The 16886-nt window shown below is 41.9% G+C and overlaps 1 protein-coding gene across 4 annotated transcripts in view; it reads right to left on the minus strand.

Moving 5' to 3' along the window:
* The window catches only part of LOC127639143 (leucine-rich repeat and calponin homology domain-containing protein 2-like), a 127158-nt gene that overhangs the window by 94571 nt on the left and 15701 nt on the right, over positions 1–16886 (minus strand). The window contains exon 3 of one of the 4 annotated variants that reach the window (XM_052121035.1): positions 2097–2159. The exons of the other annotated variants lie outside the window; for them this stretch is intronic. The gene's annotated coding sequence lies outside the window, so the exon portion shown is untranslated. The remainder of the gene's footprint in view (positions 1–2096; positions 2160–16886) is intronic. 4 annotated transcript variants of the gene reach the window in all.

The following is a 16886-nucleotide window of genomic DNA, read 5'->3' on the forward strand; positions in this document are numbered from 1 at the left end:
TGGCCCAGGCACTACGCCCGTACTTGTGTCGGTGGGCAGCCTCACCTGAGGGGGAGGGCGGCTGAAGATCAGGGTCAGGGAATGTGTCGCCTCCCACGGCCGGGGAACTGGCCTCAGGAATCCTCCTCCCCTGCGCGGGGCATGAACGGGCCCTGGAGACAGAGTAGAGCGAGAGGGTAGAGGGGATGGGGATGAAACAGGGGAAATTACAGGGGGAGGAGAGAGAGAGTAGGAGGGCTCCTCCACCCTCAGGATGGTCCTCCGCAAGCCGGGTGGCTTCCTCCAGCGACACCGGGCGGTGGCACTGGACCCACTCCACTGTTCTTTTTGGAAGACGTTGTATGAACTGCTCCAGTACCACCTGGTTGACCAGTCCCTTGTTGTCGCGGTTCTTCTCTAGCAGCCATCTCCGGCAGGCGTCTCGGAGCCGTTAGGCGAAGGCGAATGGGCGGTCGGATTTCTCCAACTTCAGGCTCCGGAAGAGTCTCCGACCAACCTGTTGTAGGATGGCCTTTTTCAAGTCTGCATAAGCCAGGAGGCTCGTTGCCAGCAGTTGTTGAGCCGCGAGCTGGGCTTCCCCAGACAACAGTGGGATGAGACGGCCAGCGCCCCGCGGCCAGCCCCAAATCTCGGCGGTGTGCTCAAATAAGTCTAGAAACGCTTCTGGATTGTCCGCCACCCCCATCTTCTGTAACGCGGGCGGGGGCAAAGGGGAGCTGGTGTCCGCTCTGGATTGCATGTCCTCTGCTTGAGCCCGTAGGATCTCGAAAAAGCGGCGATCTTGGTCTTGTCGGAGCGCAAGCAGGGTCTGATGGTGGTTCTGATGTAAACCAGCAAGGGACTGGAGGACCTCCGCCAACTGTGAGTACTCTACAGGGCGACTTCCTTCCATCATCCTGGATAATCTCCCGGGTTTTGGCACCAGTGTGAAGGTTCCCCAAGGACAATACCAGTCAACAGGGTCCTTCAACTTAAGTGGTTGGTTGGTTGGCTAACTTTATTGTCCACGTTGTGGAAAATTGTCTCTGGCTTCACCATACAATACATCACAAACAATATATAAATATACATATACATAAAAAATGGCATACAAAACAAGACAGAAGTCATCGATCCCTTGCATTTCATATTTTAACAGCATTGGGCACAAAAGATAACTCATAAACTTTCTTCATTGCACGTGGTTGTCTATAACATCTCACTGATGGAACAGGTGAAACTCACCATGAAGAGGGTGAGACAAATCCCCTACTATCACTAAAGGCTTTTGCTTGACTTTACCTGTATATAGATCATTCAGATGTGTGTCTTGCCGATTATCTTACTGGTTTCATTTACAATCTTGGTCATCTTGACCCTGTTTTTAACACTCAAATTACCATACCACAAGGTCATGTTAAAAGTTAAAATACTTTCAACAAAATTTTTATAGACCATTTCAATTATGTTCTTACTCACACCAAAGTGATTTAACCTCCTGATCAAATACAACCTTTGTTGATCTTTCTTACAGATGCTGTCACTATTCTCTATAAAACTAAGTGGAGCATCTATGTGTGTCTCCAAATACTTAAAATTGCAAACAAATTCAATTGAATTCCCACAAAGTATTACAGGTTCCAACTTCAAAATATTCTACTTATCTCCAGTAATTACCACTTCTTTTGTTTTATCCACATTTACCACAATTGCACTCAGCTGACACCACTCAAAAAGGCTTTTATGTGCTCTTGGTATGTGCGAGTCCTACCTATCTCTCCTACTTGCAAAAGACCCACAAGAAAAAATTTAATTCTTATATTCAAGTTTAGCACTTTTAATTTTCCCCCTAAGTTCTCTATTCTTCTCTCTAACTAATTCCTTATCACCCTTCATAAAGGCCACCCGTTTCTCATTAAGGCATATTTTAAGATCTTTAGTGAGCCACTTATTATTATTTGGGTAAATACGTACTGTTTTGGTTTGAACACAATTGTTCTCACAAACATTTTAATAAGACGCAAAAAATAAATAAAAGTGAGTACGTTTATTTACATAAAACAAAAACACTCGCTCCACAGCTCAAACTTAATGAACACCACAGTCTCAGGGTGTACCTGGTAGCTCTCTTTCCTGGTCTGCTGGCTATGTGGCTCTTTTATGCCGCTCTCCCGTGTTCACTGTAATCAGAAACAGGTGTTAGGCATAATTTAGCTCAGGTGCAAGCGCCCTTACCGCTCTCCCTTGTTATGTTTGGATGAAAAATAGTGAGACTTGCAAGCTGAAGAACACCATCCCAACTATGAAGCATGGGGGTGGCAGCATAATGTTGTGGGGGTCCTTTGCTGCAGGAGGGACTGGTGCACTTCACAAAATAGTAGGGATGCACCAATACCACTTTTTCTCTTCCGATTTGATTCCGATACCGGAAATCTCAGTATCGGTCGATACCGATCCGATACCAGTGTTGTTTTTTGCATATTCAGTTTCGAATATCTTTACATTATTGTGTGAAACTAATTGGGAGAACTCTTTAATATGTAAAGAAACACAAACCTCTTACTACATATTATTTCAGTATAACTGTTTAGCTTATTAAGAACACTTTATTATTAACTAGTACACTGGATAATGTAGCAGCAAAATTAACAGTAATTCCAGTCTTCAAGTCCAGGGCTCCATGCTAACTTTTTTGCCAAGGAGTACATGCGCTCCTAAATCAAAAAATGTAGGAGCACACAAAGAAATTTAGGAGCACAGTGAAAAATGTAATACAGAGTTTTTTAACAAACAATGTATTACATACATATTTATCAAAGGATATCAGTTGTCCAGCTGCTTTTGTATGTTAAATGTCTGTCATACTTAGAGGTCAGCCAGCAATCTCTCATTATGTCAGCAATTTGACCGATCATCTCCACACATCTTACATCATTGTTGTATGTGGGATTAATGTAAACTCAGTTTTTGTGGTGGAGTCTGATAAGTGGCCCAATTTTGATGAAAGGTTATTCATCTTTCACAATGAAGCATGCAATGTTTATCTTTATTTTCAGCTGCCACCTCTTTCTCCTCCTCAGACTGCAGCACTAGCCTCCTCAAGGCAGCTGACACCGAGCCTGATGGTTTCTCCTGTCTCATCCTCTACACTATCTACGCTATCTCTTTTCAGATTAGTGAGCCGTCTCGTTTGGCTAAGCTCACCAAAAAGACTGCCTCTTTTGGCTCCCAAATGGCTCTTTTTTGACTGCTTTCGGGTCCTCGAATCAAATCAATCAAATCAAATCACTTTATTGTCACGTATAGCGAATAACGTAGAGCGAGCAAGGGCAGCCGGTGGTGAGTTGAGCTCCCCTTGTGAGTTGGTGCCCTACGCAAACTGTGTAGTAAGCATGTAGGTAGTGCCAGTACTGATAATAGTACATTGCACTATATCAAAGAAAAATAAATAACATATTATAAATGGATTCTGATATGCGAGCTGGCTCCCAACGTTCACCTACAAGAGCCGTCTCGTTCACAAATGACCATCACTATATCAGATGCGGGTTTCCTGACACGAAGGATGAGTTGCCCACCTGTTTCTGCCCTCTACAATATTTGCAGAACATGACGTTGTTTTCAAACTCTAGCCATGGGAACATTTTGAGCCAATTAGCATTGAATCTATATGTTCTCCCTCCACCGGCTACAGTGGACATTTAAGTGACAGCTGGTGTAACGGTAGCTTCGCTAACGTTGTTCTCAGCATCCATAATGTTAGCCGTCTCAGATAAACCTTGTGAAGAGACTTCTTTAGTTGAACCTTGCGAACCCCCCTCGATAGATTCATCTTTCTCCTCATCTTATTTTCGCTTAAAATAAAATGTGATGTCTGCACGTTAACTTATTGCCTATACCAATACATTTCTCCATTGTTCAACTTTCTCTCTCTGACTGGACTGCGTCATCAAAGAAAACTCTACTGTGGTTGGCACAAGCCGTTTGTGGAATGTGGGTCTTGCAATTTTTAAGCAATTAGCAGCAGTGGGGGTGGGTTACGTTTGTAATCTTTAATCGCACACTGTGCTCGTAAATTATTTTTCCGGTTCACACATATCTATTTTTAGGGGCAAATGCGAGTGAAATACTCGCACTGTAGAGCCCTGAAGTCTTCAGTAGAAAAGTGTTTTATTTTTGCCTTTTTTCCCCAAAATTTTTCAACTTACATCTGAACTTTAAAGGATTCAGATTAAATTTAGTTGTAAGATATCAGTCTACTTTTCATTCACACAGTTATTTTTTGGAACCCATTCAATTTAAATATTGTTATAAATTGTAAACAAATACTAATGCTGACAATAATAATAATAATAATAATAATAATAATAATAAATAGTTATTATTATTATTATTGACTTTTAATTTTAAATTCAACAGTAATATATTTAAGTTGTGCACTTTTTAAACCCTCACGCTTTTATTTTGACATTCCATCCAAACTCTCCAGGAAGTCCTGTATGTGTTTGTAGGCAAGTTTACAATAGTTTAATTCGCTTCTTATTCAAATTCTGGTCAAATGCAACTCTGGTGCCATTATAAATGCATATTATAAGTGAACCGAACTATTGAGCATCTACATCTGAGATGATGTTTGTTAGTAGCGCTCAAATGTTGTGCAACTAAATGTAGTAAAGGCTAAATGTAGCCGCAAGTGTTAGTGTGTGTAAACAGAACAGCGCCATTCACTAAAGCGCTGGCGCTGCCCATACTATATATTTACTTATTACACAGCTTTTTGTGATTCATAGAGCTATTGCACATCTTCAAGTGGAAGTCATATGAACTGCTTTAATGGTGTTTTAATGGTTCTTTTATGTCATTTTTGGAGCTTGACAGTAATGAACATGACTAATAGACCGTATCAGATTTGGATCGGGCTCGTCGGACCAATACCCGATCCATCTAAAATCTTCAGTATCGGAGCCGATACCGATCCAGGAAAATTATGAGGATATATTGAAGCATCATCTCAAGACATCAGCCAGGAAGTTAAAGATCAGTCACAAATGGGTCTTCCAAATAGACAATGACCCCAAGCATGCCTCCAAATTTGTGGCAAAATGGCTTAAGGGCAATAAAGTCAAAGTATTGGAGTAGCCATCACAAAGCCCTGACCTCAATCCGATAGAAAAATTGTGGGCAGAACTGAAAAAGCATGTGTGAGCAACAAGGTCTACAAACATGACTCAGTTACACCACTTCTGTCTGGAGGAATGAGACAAAATTCCAGCAACTTACTGTGAGAAGTAGAGGTCGACCGATTTTTTGGCATTTTTTAACATAATCGGCATCGGCCAATATCCAAGTATATCAAGCCGATTATTAGGCAGGCGCATCTGTGGGCAGCCTAGTGTTGTTGTGGAACACGTGTTCGACGCACGCTGCCCCTAGAGTCATTTTCCAGCAGAGTGAGCAGACCTCATGCATTATTGCTATAAAGAGAAAGTTATTTTATCTCGCCAGCCATTTGTATGTATTGTAATTTCCGGACTATAAGCCGCAACTTTTTTCCCACGCTTTGAACCTTGCGGCTTAAACAACGACGCGGCTAATATATGGATTTTTCCCGCTTTAAATTTTATTTAAAAAAAAAAAAAAAAAAAACATTCTGTGACGTGCTCAGTTTTTTGGCGGCATGAAGCTTTCATTAGACCAATGAAATTGCAGAAGGGGTTAAGGTCAAACAACTTTTTTGTTTACTGTTTAGATTAAATCGAGCGCGCTCAAACTTCCCATCATTCTGATTACGGTAGTCATTTTGTCACCCTCAAGACACAGAGAAATGCATATGATGCAGCTTTCAAGTTGAAGGCGATTGATCTGGCTTTTGGAAAAGGAAATAGAGCTGCTGCACGGGAGACGTTGGAAACAGCAGCGTGATGAATTGACTCAGTGCAAAAAGACAACTAAAGCTGAGGCTGTTCAACTTTGACACCGAAGGAGTCAAAGCTGAACAAATTGTCTGTTATTACAATACAAAACTCTTATTACACTGACAGGGAAAATAAACACAGACACTTTACAATCTATTTACTAAACCTGCCCAGAGTATGACAAATGCCTTGTACACACTGCAGCTAAATTCGGTTGTCAATTCACCTTTTAATGCTTAATCCTGTTCTGTACACACAGTTCGGTAAAATAAGTGACAATCACATTCTACAACTGCATTAACCAATTAAAATTCAGGGTGTGACAACCGCATTTTCAAAAATTCCATGCAGTGTGTATGGAATGGAACTGAACAACTAGTTGTTAATGACGTGATTATTGGTGCATATGAGATGTCTTTGATAATATCTTTGCCCAAAAACAGCAAAAAAAAGGTTAAATTAGTGGCATTCAAGCTTCACAGGCGTGAGATGCTGCAGCATTGCTATGGTTAAACTTGTCAATCAATAGCAGGAGTCAGTCCTGTATTCCGTACACACATGGAACGATGATTTAGGGGATTCACTCCCGTATTTAAATGCGGTTGTTGCTCCCAAAACTTTGTAGTGTGTACGTGACCATACTTGAGTGACTAGTGTTGATATGGCAACACTTGTCAATCGTCACAATACCAGGAGTCAGTCCTGTATTCTGTACACACATGGAATACAGGACACATACAAACTTTGTACTGTGTACGTGGCCATACTTGATTGACTTTCTGACAGGACTTCTTAAGAAGGAGATGACTTCAGTGGTTTCATGTGCACAAGAGGAGGAAGATAGTGACCAATGACTTTCTTGCTAGGCTACTGTTTACTGCTATTTTTTTATTTTTTCTTACAAGCCGTGTGTGGCAGCGGGGGCGTGGTCAAGCGCCCGTCTGGCCGGGAGAGAAAAGCGGTAAGGGCTCTTACACCTGAGCTAATGTCTAACACTGGTGTCTAATTTCAGTAAGCGTGGGGAGAGCGGCATAAAAAGGCAGCAGAGAGCGTGTGAGAGAGAGAGAGAGTGAGTGACAGACAGACACACGTCAGTCTAGTGTTGGCGCATAGAAGAATTGAGCAACTTGAAAAATTGATTGTAAACATTGCTGTGGCCATTAAAAGCCTTACCTGGAACATCAAGTGTCCTGCTTCACGTGTCCTTCTTGGTAAAACTGTCACAGTTTTCAGCACTTGATGTAAGTGCCCTTACCGCTTTTCTCTCCCGGACGGGCGCTTGACCACGCCCCCGTTGCCACACCGTGTTTCGTTAAAGCCTATTTATTTTTGTTACAATCCGTGTTTCGTTAAAGCCTGTGTAAAGTTCATTTGTTTCAATGTACCGGTAGGCACCTGCAGCTTATAGACAGGTGCAGCTTTTTTACGTTCAAAATAATAATTTTTTTAAAATTCAGTGGGTGCGGCTTATATGCAGGTGCGCTCAATAGTCAGGAAATTACGGTATAATAATATGAAACCATTTGTCTGTGATGCAATTTAGCTATTCGCAGTCAGAGAGAGAGAGAGAGAGCCACAGCCAGCCCTACTTAATTAGTGACAGAACTAAACATTCAAACGTAGCCTGGTTTAGATCTGTGATATTAGTCTGATTTTATTTTAGATTTCACCTTCCAAAAATTATAAAAAGAATATTTATACATAAGCCGCATTCTGTCTAGCACAACTTCCTTCCCTTCACAGCGGTGCACTGACATTTCTCACTAAAACTCAAACTTAACGTCAGAATCAGCACGATCGGTGATTGTTGTAAAATGCTACTGTTGCTAAATTGCGGGACGCGTTTAATAATAAAAAGAGCGCAAGAGATACCGTTCCCAAGGCGGCGCGCGCTCCGAAACAGACCGCAACGAGACAAGCAAAGTATAGGCTACTTTGGGTTTCATGTGCGCGTGCGTCTAAACGATCAACTATACACAAAAATATGTCAAAACGACCGGCTTGGAGATTCACTGAAACACAGTTTATGTCTTAAATGGACATAGTTATGGAAATAGTTGGGAGAAAATATGGTGCATCAGGAGCCTATTAGACTCCTTTATATTGGATTACGTGTCTGGATTGCCCCTTCATTAAAGCTGCATTTGGATCTCAACCTTCGTGTCTCGGAGCAGTTCGTAACACCTGCTTCGTTTAATATATTTGTTATACATTATTTATACAATATGTTTTTACATGATACATTTTTAATTTAAGTGTACAAGTGCAGATTGGTCAAGTGTTCAATAAATGTATTTGTTGAGAAATCTTAAGTAATTATTTGTGTTACATATAAATCTTTCAAATAAACAGGTTCAAATAAGGGGTTATTAATACAATTATCATTTAATTATTTTTAAACACTATTAAAAATCGTATTTTATCTAAATTACTCAATGATGATTAATCGACTTTATAGACATTAGTTTTATCGTCTGTTAATGCCTGATTTTCTGTAAAGCTGCTTTGAAACAATGTGTGTTGTGAAAGGTGCTATACAAATAAAATTGACTTGACAAATAAGAGGTTAAAAACAAGCACATATCGGCCAAATATCGGCCAAAATAAATCGGCAGCATTAATCGACCATCGGCCGACCCGGATTGCAAAAGATCGGCATCAGCCTGAAAAAACCGATATCGTTCGACCTCTAGTGAGAAGCTTGTGGAAGGCCACCCAAAACGTTTGACCCCAGTTAAACAATTTAAAGGCAAGGCTACCAAATACTAAAAAAGTGTACATAAACTTCTGACCCACTGGGAATGCGATAAAATAAATAAAAGCGGAAATAAATAATTCTCACTACTATTATTCTGACATCTCACATACTTAAAATAAAGTAGTGATCCTAATGGTCCTAAACAGGGAATATTTTCTATGATTAAATGTCAGGAATTGTGAAAAACTGAGTATAAATGCATTTGGATAAGGTGTATGTAATCTTCTGACTTCAACTGTATTATACTGTATCTATATTTTTTGCTACATGTTTGTTGTTTATGTGCCTAATATGTACTTTTAAAAATATTTACAAAGATACATTGAACAAGTGCTCAAACGATACAGTCTCTTTAAGACCAGCGGTAGGGACTTTGACAGAAGTGTTTAGGTCGAACAGCTTCTTGACAGCATCCGTGCTATTTGTGATTAGAATTAAATGTTTCTTTTGTTGTTTTTGATCAATAACTGACTGTGCAGTACAGAAAGGATTTTAAAAAGAGACACTATTCACTGACAAATGGATTGCGTGGATCTCATCTTTGAATTCACATCACACGGAAAGAGCAAAACCATACTTTTACTCTCAACACATAGTGGAAATATCTTTGCTGAACTTCGCCACAACATTAATCAAACACTGGAGAGTGAATTCTGAAAAATTACCAGCATCGTCAATCATCTATTATCATTACTGATATTTTAACAGCATTGTAGAGGGTTGCGTATAGAATAAAAGAGCGACATTGGGATTTAAAAAAATCGACATCCGGATCATTCAAATGAAGATTGTTGTTCAGTTTTTCCTAGCCCCTTATAGAAGCATCTCTGACTGCACTGAGGAACAGCACTTTGAGTTTGCACTTATTTTGACAACCTGCTTTTTTATTGAAATTCTGGACATGAAATTAATTTACAAACAGTTGTGAATATAAATCTCTATATCTGTATAAATTCTCACTAAATCAGTTTAGTGAGAAAAAGTATTGCGATAAATCAAATATTGATATATTTGACACAGCCCTATAATCAGGATACAAAAAATTTTAACTTGTAGCTGCTGGACAGAATGACCCAGGAGCAGAGGTAACATATTTACCTCTATAACAGAGGTTCCAAAATATTTATTCACAAAGTCAGTAATGTGCCACCAAGCAGAGTAGAGAGTAGTGTGCAATTTAGTATAACAATATGCCAAATAAACAGAGAAACATGAGGGAATATGTAGGAAATTATATCAGGCTGGAACAGGTGTTGCTCGACAAGCTAATCAGTGGCATAATCGGTGCCGCCCTGAGAACAATGAACATTCTCATGGAAACACTGATTATGCCAGCCAAGCACGCCTGCAAAACTGTAATCCATTACAGTTACATAAAAACCCAGTGTAAAGGGATTAATGGAAAGGAGGAGGTGAGAACCGGCTTGACAATATAAATTATATTTAATTAAGAACTTAACCAAAAGACACAAACACACACATATGACGGCCAGCTGCCCGTAAACGCTCTCTCTCTGTCACACCACCTTCAGCAGTCGGCCTTTATCCCTCTCGGAGGCTTGATTAGCCTTATAAGGGACCGGGTGTGTAAAATCACGACCTGGCCCCGCCCTCCGCCCTGTCACACCCAACGTATTCAGATTAGATACATTTGGGAAAAATTGGGATAACTCAACAGGATAAAAAAAACATTTCATTTATAAAATAGAAACAAAAGGTCCCCCTGACATAACATTATATAGACTGCTGCTTGTTTTTAGAGTGGTACAGAAGGCATACTTTTGACCGCCCATGGTGACAAAGATGTTAAAGAGTGTTTGCTTGAGAAATAGTGAATACTGCAGGCTCAGTTTCACCTCTCCCTCCTCATGGAGCGTTTCTTACTGCACTAAGGAAGGGTGCTCAGAGTTTGCACATTAAGTAGACGACCTGCTAATTCTTTATTGAAATGCTGGAACTTGATATGAAAGCACAAATAGTAGAATATAAATACTGATACATGGATCTATAGTATCAATACAATAACGTGAGAAAAAGTATTGCAATTGTGACACCACGTCAGAGTTCGGGTGGGGAAATGAGGAGGCGGGGAGCAGTGACACACTTCAGTTATGGATTTATTCTCGTCACTTTTTGTTTCATTTCATTCAGTCAATAATACACTCAACATAAACATACATTTCTTCAGAACACTCATCAGATCATAAACACAGTAGATCACATGCCAACACCGTACACTCATTCCCTCTCTCAGGTGTTTTGGCCTCTTTTGAGGCCTCACCCCACTATCACTGTAACAATAAACAGCTGGGAGAAATCATATTGTTGAGCCACACCACTCCCTCTCTCCCACAAACAGACACATGACCACACCCCCATTACCACAGTAACATATCAATATTTGATTTTATTGACACAGCCCTAATTTGAACTGTAAATTGTCTGTTATTACAATACAAAACTCTTATTACACTGACAGGGAAAATAAACACAGACACTTTACAATCTATTTACTAAACCTGCCCAGAGTATGACAAATGCCTTGTACACACTGCAGCTAAATTCGGTTGTCAATTCACCTTTTAATGCTTAATCCTGTTCTGTACACACAGTTCGGTAAAATAAGTGACAATCACATTCTACAACTGCATTAACCAATTAAAATTCAGGGTGTGACAACCGCATTTTCAAAAATTCCATGCAGTGTGTATGGAACGGAACTGAACAACTAGTTGTTAATGACGTGATTATTGGTGCATATGAGATGTCTTCTCCTGATAATATCTTTGCCCAAAAACAGCAAAAAAAAAGGTTAAATTGGTGGCATTCAAGCTTCACAGGCGTGAGATGCTGCAGCATTGCTATGGTTAAACTTGTCAATCAATAGCAGGAGTCAGTCCTGTATTCCGTACACACATGGAACGATGATTTAGGGGATTCACTCCCGTATTTAAATGCGGTTGTTGCTCCCAAAACTTTGTATTGTGTACGTGACCATACTTGAGTGACTAGTGTTGATATGGCAACACTTGTCAATCGTCACAATACCAGGAGTCAGTCCTGTATTCTGTACACACATGGAACGATGATTTATAGGATTCACTCCCGCATTTAAAAGTGGTTGTCACTCACAAAACTTTGTACTGTGTACGTGGCCATACTTGATTGACTTTCTGACAGGACTTCTTAGGGCTGCAACAGTGCATGCATACATTAATCTATATTAATCAATTTCTAGCAAGCCAGATTCAAATCACAACAATTCCACAAAATAAAAAGCTATTTTCTGAACCAATTACATGCTCCAATCAAACTCTCTCCAAAACTTGTTCACTGTAGGCCTATGTACCTCATATTCACTATACCTGAGTAGGTGGAGTTCTGTTTCATTCCTACTGACCCCAGAGGCAGTGGAAACACTACTGGATTATTGCAGCACCAGCCAGATAGGTCGATAGAATATACCAACAAAGTCACATAGTGACGTATGCTGAGCCCTGGGGGTTATAAACCACATTCGCTCAGCAATCTGCCTCTTTCGCTTTCTCGCCTGGTTGAGATAGGTTGTTTTGGTTAAGTGATATATTGTACTGTCAAATGCAGCTTACAAGAGCAGTGAAATATCATCCTCACAAGCTTTGTCAGCATGCATCTACGCCACTTCAATGGATTTGAAGTGTTTTGGTGAGTTTCATTCCTTTTCGTCGGGAACACTCTGTGCCTCTCGGTGCTATCCAGTGGCTGGTGTTTTCCGCGCAATAAGTTAACGGTCTCCCGCTGACATTATCATCATCCATTCAGTAGTTCTGAACTTTTTTCTTTGAACTTATGTGACACTCTGTGACCCTCGGTTCAATCCATCGGCCATTTTAGATATATACATTTATCTTTTTCGTGAGATATTTCTTGATATTACCTGTCTGTTCACCTGGAGGAATCATATAATTATTATTTTCTTTTTTATTATTACAATATATTATTATGTCTTGTGCTTCATTACCATCATTCTGCTTGACTTAAACCTTATGGTTCTATCCGAAGGTGTTATTAGCGAGTAACTATGGCTCACAGCCCAATTGCCACTGGTTTCCCCACAGACTTGTAAGCTATGCCCTAATAATCTCTTCCCAGACGACAGCCATGACATCTGCCCATCGTGTTTGGGTGTTCAACATCTGTGAGAGGCTCTCAAGGACCAGTGTCTGCACTGCAGTCTTTTACCTATGTCGGAACGGAGGCTCCGTCTTGCTGAGTTAGACCCCAATTCAACGGTGAAACTCGGGCAGTTGGACGTAGCCCCTTCTTGCACTCAGAAGCGCAGGGCGTCTGAGGCAGCCAGCGCTCCCCTCCCATCTAAGAGGAGGGCCACATCGCGAAGTGATGACCATTTGCGTGTCAAGGAAAATTTATTTTTCTAAGACGGTTTCTGTGCTTTCTTCAGAGATGGCAGGGCTGGAATGCCAGCTTCACTCACTTCAGCCTGTCACATCTGCTACACCTGTGAAGATGACAGGAGGATGAGAATGTTCAGAATCGTGGAACTGGGGAAAAGTCTCTTGATTCCCCTCATTTATCACATCATTCTGACTTGAATGTGCTTTCTACGATCGCTTCGGATTCTTTTTTTTCATGATCATGGGAATGCTGTGGATGTTGCGGCACAACCATCACCTCAGGATGTTTTCACTGGTTTTCCAGTAGCGGAGGGGTCTAGTGGGGGGTCAGTTCAGTCATCTGGACAGGCCTAGCTCTCTTCTGATGATACTTGGCTGTGCTTCGAATGGCAATTGCTCGTCTAGGACTTGATGAATCACCCGTCCAATCTGTCTTTTTCAGGCAGGCCACAGCTGCGTCTTCTTTTGCCATGCCACAATGTAAATATTTTGTGGCTGAATTTTCAAATGCCCTCACAGGTTCTGGTTCGCTTAAATGCCATTCAAAGATTGCTCAGACGTTAGCATCTATGGCTGAAGCAGATTCCATCAGGGTGAGTCATGCTCCAGAAATAGAGCAGTCTGTTGCAGCTTTGGTGGTGTCTCCTGATGAGGCTCTACAAGGGAATATGCGATGTCCCAGTGCGCAATGTGGTCGCACAGATTCATTACTAAAAAAGACATACGAGTCTGTTGCCTACATAACTCGTGCAGAAAGCACAATCTGTCAGTTACTTCTTGCTGCTACCAGTACGCTAGAACCAGCAAATGTTGATCCCTCGGTTTCTACAAACGGCTCATTTGCCCTTGGGTCATGTAACCCACGAGCTGGGTAGTCTTGCAGCCACGCTTCTGGAAGCCCGCCGCCAAGTGTGGCTTGCTCAAGCATGGCTTGCTCAAGCATGGCTACCTGAGGACTGTAAGAAAACCTTGAGTGATCTTCCATTCGTTACCAGACATTTCTTTTGGCCCTAATGTTCCGGAACTGTTGGAAAAGAGTGTCTGAGGCCACTCGTCAACTGATGCAGGTGCAGCGCAACCCTACATTTAGGATGCCAGCAGTTCAGACCCGTTCAGATTGCTATGCCACAACGAAGCAATATTTCCGCCAGCACACTACACCTCAGTCACAGCCCCTTGTTCTCAAGGAACCTCATTCCTGTGGTTGTCAAAGATGCAGTTTGTTCAATGGCCCTCTCTCTGGAAATTCATTCACAGTTACAGAAGGGAGCCATAGAAAAAGTTCATCCCCTCGTTCAGGGAGATGGGTTCTAGTTAACATATTTTCTTGTTCCGAAGAAGGGCGGTGGTTTCCACCCAATTCTCGATTTGAGGCCTCTGAATTAGTTCCTGAAGGTCCTTCCTTTTCGAATGCTGCACACAGCTAACATTCTTCGGTCTGTGGCAGCAGACGATTGGTTTGTAAGTGTCGACCTGAAAGATGTATACTTTCACATCCCAATTGCTGTTCATCACAGAAAGTTTCTGCGTTTCAGTTTCCTGAATCAAGCCTACAAGTTCAAGGTTCTACCTTTCGGTCTCTCCCTTGCTCCTCGTGTCTTCACAAGGTGTGTGAGCACAGCTCTGTCTCCTCTTTGGATGAGAGATATGCGTATTATGCCTTACCTGGACGACTGGCTTCTTTGTGCCCCCACAAAACAGTGGACTGTGCAAGACTCCAGACTACTTCTGAGACATGTGCAGAAGTTGGGTTTTTCTACTTCTACGACTAATAGGGATGTTAACTGCTGCTACAATGGTGATTCCCCTGGGTTTACTCCACCTCAGACCACTTCAATTATGGAACAACAGTTTGCAACTAGATGCAAGTCCTGGCAGGCCGCCGTGTTCTCGTTCGGTCCGACAATACCCCAACAGTGTTCCATCTGAACCACCAGGGCAGCACGAAATCCTGCAGGTCTCTACAGCTTACTCACGAGATCCTGACATGGTGCCAGCCTCGACTAGCTTCACTGAGGGCAGCTCATATTTAAGGAGCATGCAACCAGACAGCGGATGCTCTTTCCAGGGATCAAGTACATCCAGGAGACTTTATCCAAATGTTGTGCAGGAGATCTGGCTACAATTTGGAAGAGCAGAGGTGGATTTTTTGCTTCAGGGATGACCACTCACTGTCATCTATGGTTTACAAGGACAGGGGTGTCCAGCCCCTTGGGCCAGGATGCACTGTCTCACGAATGGCCAAACTGCCTACTATATGCGTTCCCACCTATCCCTCTGTTATGGTAGGTGTTACACAGGATCTCCCTGTGCAAGCACAGAGTGCTACTCGTGGCACCACGATGGGCAGCCAGACCATGGTTTCCTTTGTTGCGGAGACTTCTGTCAGGATATCCATGGAAGCTTCCCCCAAGAAGGACCTCCTCTCCCAGCTGGAGGCTAGCGTCTGGCACCCGGATCCAGCTCGCCTGCAGCTTTGGGTCTGGCCATTGGGTTAAATCCTTCTCTGGAACATTGTAATCAGATTTCTGCATATCATGTTCCAATTGGGGGATCTTCTCTTGGATCTCACAGTCTTGTCTGCAGTTTTCTGTAGGGTGCCTGCTCGGAATCTTCACTTTCCTGTGTGCTTGCATTCCATTGCTCATCCCAGTTTGAGCCCTTGCAAAGCATTGACTTAAAACGGTTAACCTTGAAGACTGCCATTTGTTGGCTATTGCTTCTGTGAAACGAATCAGTGAGTTGCACGCGCAGTCTGTTAGCGAATTGTGCTTGCGTTGGTTGCCGATGACTCCGGGGTGGTCCTACGACCCAATCCTTTTTTTCTTCCAAAAGTCCTTCTTCCTTAGTTCATAAATCAGCGCAATGAACTGGCCTCTTTTCAGACTTCTTCAGGGTCTGATTCAAGCGCTCAACTTTTGTGTCCTGTTCGTGCCTTGAAGTGTTATGTGGACACAACTGCTCAATTTAGACATTCAGACCAGTTATTTGTCTGCTATGGTGGTGTGAAGAAAGGTGCTCCAGTGTCAAAGCAGAGGTCGTCAAAATGGATAGTGGAAACTATTACACTGTATATAACTATTACAGCAAGGCAACAATTGCCCTGGGGGCTAACTTTCGATTCCACTATGGCCATCTCATCTTCATGGGCTGTTTTAGAGGAGGTTTGTTGGTGGACATCTGCACTGCCGCTACCTGGGCTTCTCCATGCACATTTGCCAGGTTTTATAAGGTCAACGTTGCTGCTCATCATGCCATGAGTTCTGCAGTTCTTCAGGAGCGGCCTTAATTTTTCATTAGGTCAGTGGCATTCCTCATGACTATGTTGGTATGTGTCATCCAGTAGTGTTTACACTGCCTCTGGCAGGCATCCGAATTCACAGATCCACAGTTACACGTGTAACTAACATTTCCTGTGTGTATCAAAAAAAGCATGAGACTAACTGAATTCAAATTTTCATTTTATATATCAATGTGGTTTTAGTTTGAAATGAGCTTAGTTAAACACAAGCTAAAGTGCACACTCGATAGAAAGGGAGTATAGTAGTGCCTTTAAGACATCTTTCACGCCTTACAAAAAGCCTAGGCCTACATGTCAGATGAGTGTGTGCTTGTTATTAGAGGCTTGATACTTCTATGACTTTCCTCAGTCTCTGGAGAGTCATGTGTGTGTGTGTGTGTGTGTGTGTGTGTGTGTGTGTGTGTGTGTGTATTTGTGAGCGTGTATTTATCACTTTGTGGGGACCAAATGTCCCCAAAAGGATAGTAAAACCTGAAATTTTTGACCTTGTGGGGACATTTTGTCAGTCCCCATGAGGAAAACAGCTTATAAATCATACT

Source organism: Xyrauchen texanus, chromosome 4 (assembly GCF_025860055.1).
Source record: "Xyrauchen texanus isolate HMW12.3.18 chromosome 4, RBS_HiC_50CHRs, whole genome shotgun sequence".
Classification (NCBI taxonomy): domain Eukaryota; kingdom Metazoa; phylum Chordata; class Actinopteri; order Cypriniformes; family Catostomidae; genus Xyrauchen; species Xyrauchen texanus.